The 10,324-nt window shown below is 32.8% G+C and overlaps 1 long non-coding RNA gene across 1 annotated transcript; it reads left to right on the top strand.

Annotated features, from left to right (window-relative positions):
* Window positions 1-7,345: 7,345 nt before the first annotated feature.
* LOC138340835 (uncharacterized) lies at window positions 7,346-10,072 on the top strand. The gene is made up of 2 exons (XR_011213679.1): window positions 7,346-7,871; window positions 9,757-10,072. It is a non-coding gene; the product is annotated as an uncharacterized lncRNA (long non-coding RNA).
* The last annotated feature ends 252 nt before the right edge of the window (window positions 10,073-10,324 follow it).

The raw sequence follows: 10,324 nt of genomic DNA, 5'->3' as shown, positions 1-10,324 counted from the left end.
ACGTGTCGGTTCGTGACACCCGATCCCTTAAATCTATGTGTCAGTTCGTGACACCCGATCCCCTAAATCTATGTGTCGGTTCGTGACACCCGATCCCTTAAATCTATGTGTCGGTTCGTGACACCCGATCCCCTAAATCTACGTGTCGGTTCGTGACACCCGATCCCTTAAATCTATGTGTCGGTTCGTGACACCCGATCCCCTAAATCTACGTGTCGGTTCGTGACACCCGATCCCTTAAATCTCATTCTGTAAATCATCAAGCCTTCTCTATTCCAAGGCATCATCAATCCCATTACTTTAATTCATCAAGCCTTCTTCTTTACCAAGGCATCATCATTAATAGTGTATATTAAAGTTTCTTTTCAAGATTTGGGATTCAATATTTTCATCATGCTTATCTTATCACAATCACATAATCATATTCATGCAAACATACCATTAAGCATATAGTAGGGTTTACAATACTACCAATACATATCATTCACTATTAAGAGTTTACTTATGAAAGCATGAAAACCATAACCTACTTCCACCGAAGAGTTGAATCAAGCAAGAATTTTCCCAAAGCTTTGTTTCTCCCTTCTCGTTCGATTCTCTCTCTCTCTTCTTGTTCTTTCTATTTTCTTATTCAAATCCTCTTTCTTTTACCCTAATTATCATATAATTAAGTGTAAAAGATGGCAATAATATCCCACTAATTAACCCAAAGTTACCTCTTTTATCCCTCAAGAATTTGAGTTATTAATATAAACCCACGAAATCCATAATTAAGGCAAGAATAGTCAAAAACGTCCCTTAAAACTTAACCAGAAATCTGACTCCAACTGGGATTATGCAAACTGTGACGGGCCGTCGCGCCTGCGACGGTCTGTCCTGCAGGTCGTCGCAGAGTTCAGAGACCCAAATTTCCACCAAGGGTCTGTGACGGTCCGTCACACCTGTGACGGTCTGTCCTGCCATTCCGTCACAAAGTTCAGAGAGTCGATTTTCAGTACCCAATTTCAGATTTTCTAAGTGTTTTGAAACGAGACCCTGCGATGGTCCGTCGTGCCCATGACGTTCCGTCGTGGGGTCCGTCGCTTCTGCCAGTTTTTCCAGAATTGAAGTCTGTTGCTCTAAACGACTAAATGGGTCGTTACAGAATGTGCCCAACTCTTTGTATCTAACACTCTAGCCACTATCGAACCCACGAAGACCTCTCATAGAGCCCTCCAAGCTTTTCATCTTCCTATTCATCATTTCAGCACCAATTGATTTTACATCACCCTCAATTTCAACATAGTGATTAAGATCTTGGTGTTGAAACTCCAAAACCTTGGTAACAGGTGGAGCAGTCACATATGTACACTGGCGGAGCGTGATGTGTAATGATTGGAGATTTTGGAGGATAAAATGTGTACATAAGAGGAGTATCCTGAGATGAATTAGTGAGTGAGGTGCTTTGAGTTTTGAGGTGGTAAAATGATATCCTTGATTGAATTCACTCGAAATTGGAAACGAATGTGGCATGGGCCCTTTTTGGTGAACATCAGGTCGTAGGTTCTGAGAAGCAGCTCGGTATTGAGCTACCATGAGATTCAATTCACCAATTTGTTGCTCTAGATGAGCAATGACTTCCATGGGTGATACTGTTGCTACCGAGGCGCTAGGATTGGCCGCGACAGATGAAGTGGTGATCATTTCAGAAGAAGCAACTGTGTTGATAGAGGAATCCATTTTTGAACGAGTTCTTTTAGTAGTCCAAGTAAGAAATGATGAGTCCGTAGAAATTTTCTTGACTTTAGGCCGTGTAAAAAATATGGATGTTCTGCGAGCGGGTACTTTGGTGAAGCGAGCAAGTTTGATTACCACCACAAATTACTTCTCCTTATAAAACAACTCAAAAATAATTAAGTTGGTCCATTTATCATAATAATTAGGGGTGTGCATCGATCGGTTCAATTTGATTTTACATATAATCGGTTCGGTTAATCAGTTTTCGGTTTTAAAATGTGCTAGCCCAATAACAAACCAATAAGAAATTTTTTATCGATTTATCGGTTTTTGATGTTATCGGTTCGATTTCGGTTAACCCAATAAGAAAATATCGATCAAATAATATATAATAGTACGTATGTTATAATTACATGTTACCAACTTACCGCCAAAACATAATAGAAAATTTTGAATGTTGATCAAATTAATAACATTCACAAACTTGCAAAAGCTATCGCCTACAATTACGAACGAGAATTAAAACTAAAATAAAATATTTCAATGAGACAATCTTGAACAGTTGTTTGATCCACCATATAATCAACAAAGTTTTCACCAATTTCCTAACCAAAAAATCACATAGCCTGAAAAGCTAATATTGAATCTATTTATGTATTAAATTATGTATATTTAATATTGAGGAAGAGTAAAGTAGTAAATAACTATCGTCCTATTGGGTTATCGGTTTACCCAATAACCCAATAGGAAAAATCGAAACCGACCCAACAATCCAATAATAATTTTTTCTAAACCCATTAAAAACCTAATAGCCCAATAACCCAATAACATTTTATCGGTTCGATTTATTGGTCGGTTTAGTTTTTGTACAACCCTAATAATAATAAACCAAAGTGACATATAAAACAAATAACATGTGTTTTGTTTCAAACAAACTAGTCCAAAATTCGAAGAAAAAAAGACTCCAAAAGGGTGAGCAAATAGGAAAACTTTGATGATTTTGTGAACTAAGATTTTAACGAAAGAAAGGAATCTGACCAAGGCAAATTTTATGACTTGAGTGAAGATTCAAATTCATTCTTTGGAAGGTGCAACTGAAAGGTCCTTTTGAGAAACAAAGATGTCTTAACATTGACTACAAAGTGATGGAATTTTAACGTTGGCTACGTAGGTATTAAAAATAATTTTTTTTCAATAAACAACGAGGTCAACGTGAATTTTAATGCTAACCTAATAATTTTAAAAATCTCTATTGAACCTACAAAATGAGTGATTTTGAGCGTATTTTGATAATGGAGTCATAGAGTAATTAGGTTGGATAGAAAATTGAGCTTATATACCAAACAAGATTTCGAGACTTCGAGATAGAATAATGGACTAGTATTTTTTAAATATAAACATATGTTATATAAACACACAAGTCAAGCAAGAACAAAAGAAACAAAATTTGTAACATTTAACACACAGAATATATCACGCCTCCTAACATATATGTGACCTTTTATGCCAAAGGTAAGTTTAACATTTGAAGAATGTGTATATTGTTTGTAAAATGTTCCATTGCCCCAAAATATTTATATAAACCTTATAAATGAAAAAAAAATGGGATATATAATAGAAGGGAGGTAAATAAATATCAGTTCCATGCATGAGTACAATGATAAACTAAACTAAGCTTCCATATAAAATATTCACTCTCAAACTTCTTCATGCTTTTGAATTTCTTTCGGACGAGGAGGATCTTCTTTTGACTTAAAAAAAGAAACTACTTATAAAAAATAAATAAAAAGGACCCCAAAGGACAATGGTACGTGCAAATCAATATACATATCCTTCAAAATTAACAAATAGTTGAATGATTGTCTTATATTGATTGTGGGTCAATTAGAGTCAAGGTGGGCTTCTAATGCGCCCAATATATCTTGGGTATGGGGTCATCTTAGGTTAATGCACCTAAAAGAGTTTTTGGATAGCTCTAACATAAAGACATAACCTGGTTAAACGAGTTAGACAAACTACGGGTGACGATAACAAACGACATTGGATGACTACAAACCAACTATTCAATTATCACTTCAAAAGAGTTCGAAGGTGCTTTTATGAAGGACAGTCGTGGAAATCTACGTAACCGCCTTTGCCCTAATGCATTCTATTTGTTATTTGGCGGAAATTATGCCATTAAATGCAATATGACAGTAATATATTCAAAATTTAAACAAATAATTAAAAAAGAACAATTAAAACAAATGAATAGTTAGCCAAACAATAAAATCCTATGGGTTAGAACCTAGATGAATACCCAACGGAGTCTCCATTCTGTTATGACGCAATTTCGATAACTAAAAACGATTTCAAAGAGTAACCTTGACAATTTTGTAATGTTTTTTTTAAAAAAAATTGTAATTTAGGAGTCGCCACTTAACTTATTAGGAAAATTAATAAAAAAACATTTCAAAGATTAATTTTTGGAAGGAAACACTTGAACAAAACCAAAGTCGGATAAGAATTTAACTAAATCTCTAAGGAAGGGTTTAGGTACCTTAGAAAATTCGCTAACACGCGATTGACCGACGGATTTTAAAGTTGACTATTTTTTAAGATAAACTGAAGTATACTTGTGAAAAAATTTGTTTAAAATAACTAAAATCTTTTAATACCTGTACCCTCATCTTATTCCAAGTATGAAATAAGTCAAATGCTAAAGTGTTAAAATTATAATTTTAACTTAACATTTTATCCGAGGTCAAATTTTTGAGTTGAAAAATCAACGCAATAACTTAAACGTGGATTAGAAAGCTAAATACTAAATATGAAATAGTATTAAATAATTCTCAAGTTGTGTTGAAGCTCAAATAGCCTAAGTTAAAAGAGTCTGAAAATTTAATCACTAAAGTAAACAACTAACGAAAGAAAAGAGTTATTTAAGAACTTCCAAGGATTCATCTAAGTTAGGTAAAATAAACAAAAATTTGTAAGATCATAGCAAACATACCGTATAAAAGAAACAGAGTTAAAAAGTAGTGAGAGAATAAAATATGGGCTTCCAGACCCTTAATCCGCCCCTTGTTTTGCTGCTGTTGGCGCCTACTTTTCCGACCCCTTTTAAGCTGAAAATGCAAGTTTCAGACCTATGAAACTGCTGCAACTTGCTTCGGTTAAATTGGACTTTTGAGAGACCAAAAACTTCTCAACTTTCAGCCTTCTAAGGCTGCTGCTACTGCTGCTGTCTTCTTGGGTTTTCAACTCAATAATATTAAGCTTTCCTTTCAAGGGCTTGGAGGTCGACTTGATGGAGGAGGAGTATGCAAAAGAGTGTGAGTCCAATTGGACTCGATAGATAAGTGTCATGCAGAAAAGAAAAAGGAAAAAGATTAATATTTTAATCAACCTACGAAGATATTAAAGAAAAATGCTTTGAAAAGCTCATAACGATTAAACCAAAATAAGTAAGAAATAAAATAAAAGGAGGAAAAAAAAACACAGAAACTAAAATTTAACAATTAGAGAGGAGGAAATCAAGCAACATTTTTTAATAATGGACAAAGTCTAATATAGCAAATTGAAACCGTGAACATTTTTATACACATAACAAGCAATACCTTCACTTAATCATGGTTTGGAAACACATTGGTGTTTACACATTAAGATAAAACATGCTACAATCAGCCACAAGTAAGAAAGGAAAGGCATTGAAATTTAAACAAGAAATAACACATTTTTTCACAAAAAAAAAAACTACTAGTCTAATATAAAATAATCCAAAGAACAAAAAAAAAAGCTTCTAATGAACACTTTTTACTGTGAACTTCAAAGAGTGTTGAAATAATAACATTGCAACACAACCTTTCTACTCTAAACTATTATTCGAAATCAGAAATTAAACTAAGACACACATGGTCCAACATAGTAAGGGAATACAACTAGAGCAAACTGGAAAGAAAACCTATGTATGTTTCTATCAGTATTGTACTTTCAACAAGACAGATAAATTTCAAAAATGAACAACTTTTGGCAAAAACGTAGTACAAACTTTTGCAACACGATAGGCGAATAACTTTAGAGTCCCACAAGTTCAAACTAACATTTTCAGACCAAGCAATCCAATCATAAAGAGCACAAGTTCTATTGCTAATTAATTCATTCAAACAGGGTAAATGGAAGGGAGGAAACCATCAGTTGTGTTAGCAAGAGCAGGGTATTTTTTAGGCTATTTCCAATCATCAGAATGTAATACAAAATCAACCAAGTAAAATTTGCTTTTAATCATAGGCGGGTTCACATTTCACGGAAAGAAAAATCTCAAAGAATTTCAACTCATGTCAGCAATACTAGAAGCCTTGTCTAACTACGTTATCTATAAACAGTAAGCTTCTCAATTAATTATAATCTAAAACTTAAACAACCCATAGAAACATTAATATTTACAAATTAAGAAAAACATAACCAGCCCCATGGATACATTAATATTTACAAATTCAGAAATCATAAACAGCCTTAAATTTGCTCCAACAAATAACACAACAACATAAACTGAAATTAAACTAATAGAAAAGGAAATGAAAGAGTTATCTAGCTCTGATCAGCGAACCGGACGACAAGTTTGGACGGAATCAATTCCACCTCTTCCACTTGAACAGTCAAAAAAAAAAAAACTTTAAACTATTGAACTGAGAATTCCCAAAACTTACAGGGGTACTACTCTCAAGTCCCAACACCTCCCTTTAAACAGTGAATGAGGTAGGTTTATATAGAAAACCAAATTCAAAAAAAAGATGAATTCCCGATGTGGGACTTAGGCAAAAATCCAAATTCCTTATCAACTGAGATTTGCGAATATGAGGAGGTACAAATTCGTACCAAATCGAACGGTTGAGATAGGGAAAGTGGAAATGGATGGATAAGAGTCGTATGGCACTTCTAGAAGCCTCTCGGAAAGCTATCTCGTGCTGGGCACGCCCTTCATACGTACGAGATGCGGGAGTAGATGAAACTGAAGGGCGATTCAGCACGCAACAAGGGTCGCATCTGGTTTGTCTCTGGGTTTTGAGTTGAAAACGACGCTAAGGCATCGTTGCTCTTTTCTGGAAATTGCACGCGTTGGCCGAGTCTTTCTTTGAAAAAAGGTGGGTCGGGTCGGGTCAGGGTTAGAGGTGAGTGGGTCGGGTCAGGGTTAGAGGTGAGTGGGCTTGTGAGATTTTGTGCCAAAACATTCTGCTGATGGTCCAAATTTGGACTGATTAAGGTCCATTAAGAATTTCCATCAAATTCAAATTGATAAAACGGGAATCAAAAGAATTATAAACTGAATTAATTACTCGATCTTCTTAACTTGAACAACACAAAATAATTATTTTGAAAAGATCTTAATTATATTGCTATCACTTTCAAGGGAAATATATATGTTTAATGAAAACTCTATTTTTGCTAAAACAATTTTCTAAATATATATTCAAAAAAAATGAAAATCATATAAATCTATATATATTTCATGTACATAAATATATATTTTATAGGAAAAAGAATCGCCTTGAAAATGATTTTTAAAGTAATTTTATTTTTTCAAAATAATCACTTCAAATTGTATGAAGTTGGAGAAGCTTGAAAATTAATTAAATTGTGGAGGGTCAATATTGAGTGTCAACAATTATTATGAAAAAAATCAATAAAGTGACTCACGACCTTTGAAACTCTCTAATATAACTTAAATGTTTAAACTATTAAAAAACTTGATTTTTGGAGCACCTCTCTTACGAAATATCTAGGAACAAAGTTAGGAACTAAGTAAGTCACCTTAAACTTGTCATGCACATTTGTAAGATAAGATTATATTTAAAAGAAAATTAAGTTTACCTTTCAATCTTTTTTTTGGAAGAGCATACAAGGTTCCATGAGATTGTTATACAATATACGCGAGTTGTTATGAGGTTATGAGAACAGGACTACAAACGGGCCAAGATTGGCAACATCACAACATTAACTTTTATGTTTTATACATTCATGACATGGTATGTGATGCATTTTACTTTCGAGCTATAATCAGGAGGTATGTTGCCTATTGCCTATATTTATACGTATGAGACACACATGACCACAAGTTGGCGATTATGATGCCGCTTCGCTACCGGAAAGCACCACCATTGCTAGAAGTTGGTTTGGTATGTCATGCATTTGCATATATATATAATTTTCGAAGTTTTGTCTACACCTTCTCCCATAACCAATTAAAATTTAAGAGTCTTCTCATCGAATCATAATATATATATATATATATATATATATATATATTTGCTTTTTTACTTACTAATGAATATGATCACTTTACGATTCTTTAGCTTGTTATTAAGTTAGGAGGTGAAAAGGTTCTAAAAATATTATGATTAATTAATATTTAACTTATGAAAGAATTTATGCGGCAGGCCTGTAAAAAATACAAGTTTATCATTTCAAATGATACAAAATAGAAGGACCTACCTAAAAATACAAACATAAAATAAAATTATAAATAAAATATTTTTATAGAGATAAGACCAAACTAAATAAATCATATGTGTGTGTCTGTCATAGTTTCGATTTATCCATTTGAATTCCATACAATGTAGGGTACACACCTATTTACATTGATATAACCCTTTAAATTTCATGCACAATTGATTATAGTCTTTTTGTTTTTACACACCCCTAAGAATTTTCTAATTACGCATCATTCAACATGAATTTTTTGCTTCATAGGAACCTACTCAAATAACCATGGGTGCATATTTAGATGCATGCAGAATACAACGGAGATGACTTCATTATAAGTGTCTCAAATCCAATGTAATATAGTACAATCACTTTCACAATTTAAAATAGTTATTTAGAAATTAATATAACATAAAAATAAAAATTATGTTTCGGAGACTTCAATACAATGAATTATGAAGTATAATATTATATTTTTATCCCAAAGATCATATTTATTATTGAAAATGGCATTCACTAGTAAGTATATTTCAAAATTTTGAAATGTTAAAAACAATTGATAAATAAAAAAAGAGAAAAATAGACTTATGCAATGAACAAACAATTGATAAATAAAAAGTGAGAAAAAAAAAGCAAGCAGGAAAAAATTAGTTTGATGGTCCATAAGAAGCCCTAAAATATTGAATAGAACAATTGCCTAAGATGCGAACTGAAAGAAAGAAATTATATCTTTTCACTGTTTCAACCATATAAAATATGCACAAAACAAAAAATATATAATTAATTGGTGTTGCAAAGTTAAGTTGGCATTCTATTATCCCAAAACCTTGTATAAAACAACAATATATAATCACACATATCGATATCCATGAAGAACAATAAAAAAAGGAAAGAGATCATAAATCAATCCATGTTTTGAAAGATACAACCGACTTTATGATATTTGTCATTTTAGAGCTCACCTTCCCTAAATTAAAATTTTGTTTTCATGTTGCCCAGAAGATTAAGATGATATCTTTCTTCAGCATCGTCTTGTAATTGATTTTGTTGATAAAATATGAATGTCTATTTCCCTATAGAAAAATTAAAAGATACACGTGATAAGGCAAAAAAATCTTTCAATCTCAACAATAAGAAAAAAAGAGTTGAATGTGGAAGATAAAGTAATTTCTCAGTTCTGAAAAACTTATGAGGTATTATCTCTTAGGAGGTCATTGAATTCCAAGAAAAGAAACGTTTCTTTAATAAATAAAAGTAATGACTTTTGGTATTTTTTGTCTCCTCTTTTTTTGTTAAAATAAGTTCAAATTAAAAGAATTTTTTAAAGAAGGACAAAATGGTAATTCAACTTTGAAGTTAGAATCTTCCCACTTATAATAATATATGATTTATTCACAACAAACGATTATACGAGCATATCATTCATATATAAGTACTAGGTTGCCAAATGAGATTTTTTGAGTTTCAGTTTTAGGTGGTATCTCTATTACACTTTTGTTTTGCAGTAAATATTTATGATTCTATTTTTCCGCTTAAACTACCTGTACATTTAATTCGTACTGACGTCCCTTTACCTAGGGACAGTGCTTTTGTTTCGTTTGAGTAGGTACATGCAGGGACTGTAATCAACCTACCCACTAGAAGTCAGGTTCAACTCTGAGTTGTTAAGCTCCATCTTATCCTGGGGCTGCCAGAGAATGTTTACTTTTGATGAAAAATTGGGTATAGTCGGGGCCTTTCCCCGACGATGCTTATATAACTCGTAGAGGCTATTGTGGACAAAATATTCTTGGTTTTCTTTGTATGTTTCAACCTCTAGCCAATAGTCTTGGCAGATATATATGTGTGTATAAGTAAACATGTGTTCAGTTGTGGCCTTATTTGCTAGATAGTATATTGCTATGTTTTTTGGCTTGTCTACATTGTTTGCATGGTTTGTTCTCTTTCAGGCTTCACTTTTTAGTGGTTGTGATATCCAATTTTTTTTGTCTCACTATTATGTTTATCTAGTATGTTTAAGTATGGTATCGAGTGCCAGTTACTCCACCCTTTTTTGAGGCGTAACATAAGTATTTCCAAGAGTAAATGGTTTTACATTTAAAATGAGAGGAAACATCGATCTCCAATGAGTTCATGAAAAGATTTT

The sequence above is a fragment of the Solanum lycopersicum genome, chromosome 1, assembly GCF_036512215.1.
Source record: "Solanum lycopersicum chromosome 1, SLM_r2.1".
NCBI classification, from domain to species: Eukaryota; Viridiplantae; Streptophyta; class Magnoliopsida; order Solanales; family Solanaceae; genus Solanum; species Solanum lycopersicum.
The sequence above is the reverse complement of the archived record's forward strand: the minus strand, read 5'-3'. Positions and strand labels throughout refer to the sequence as shown.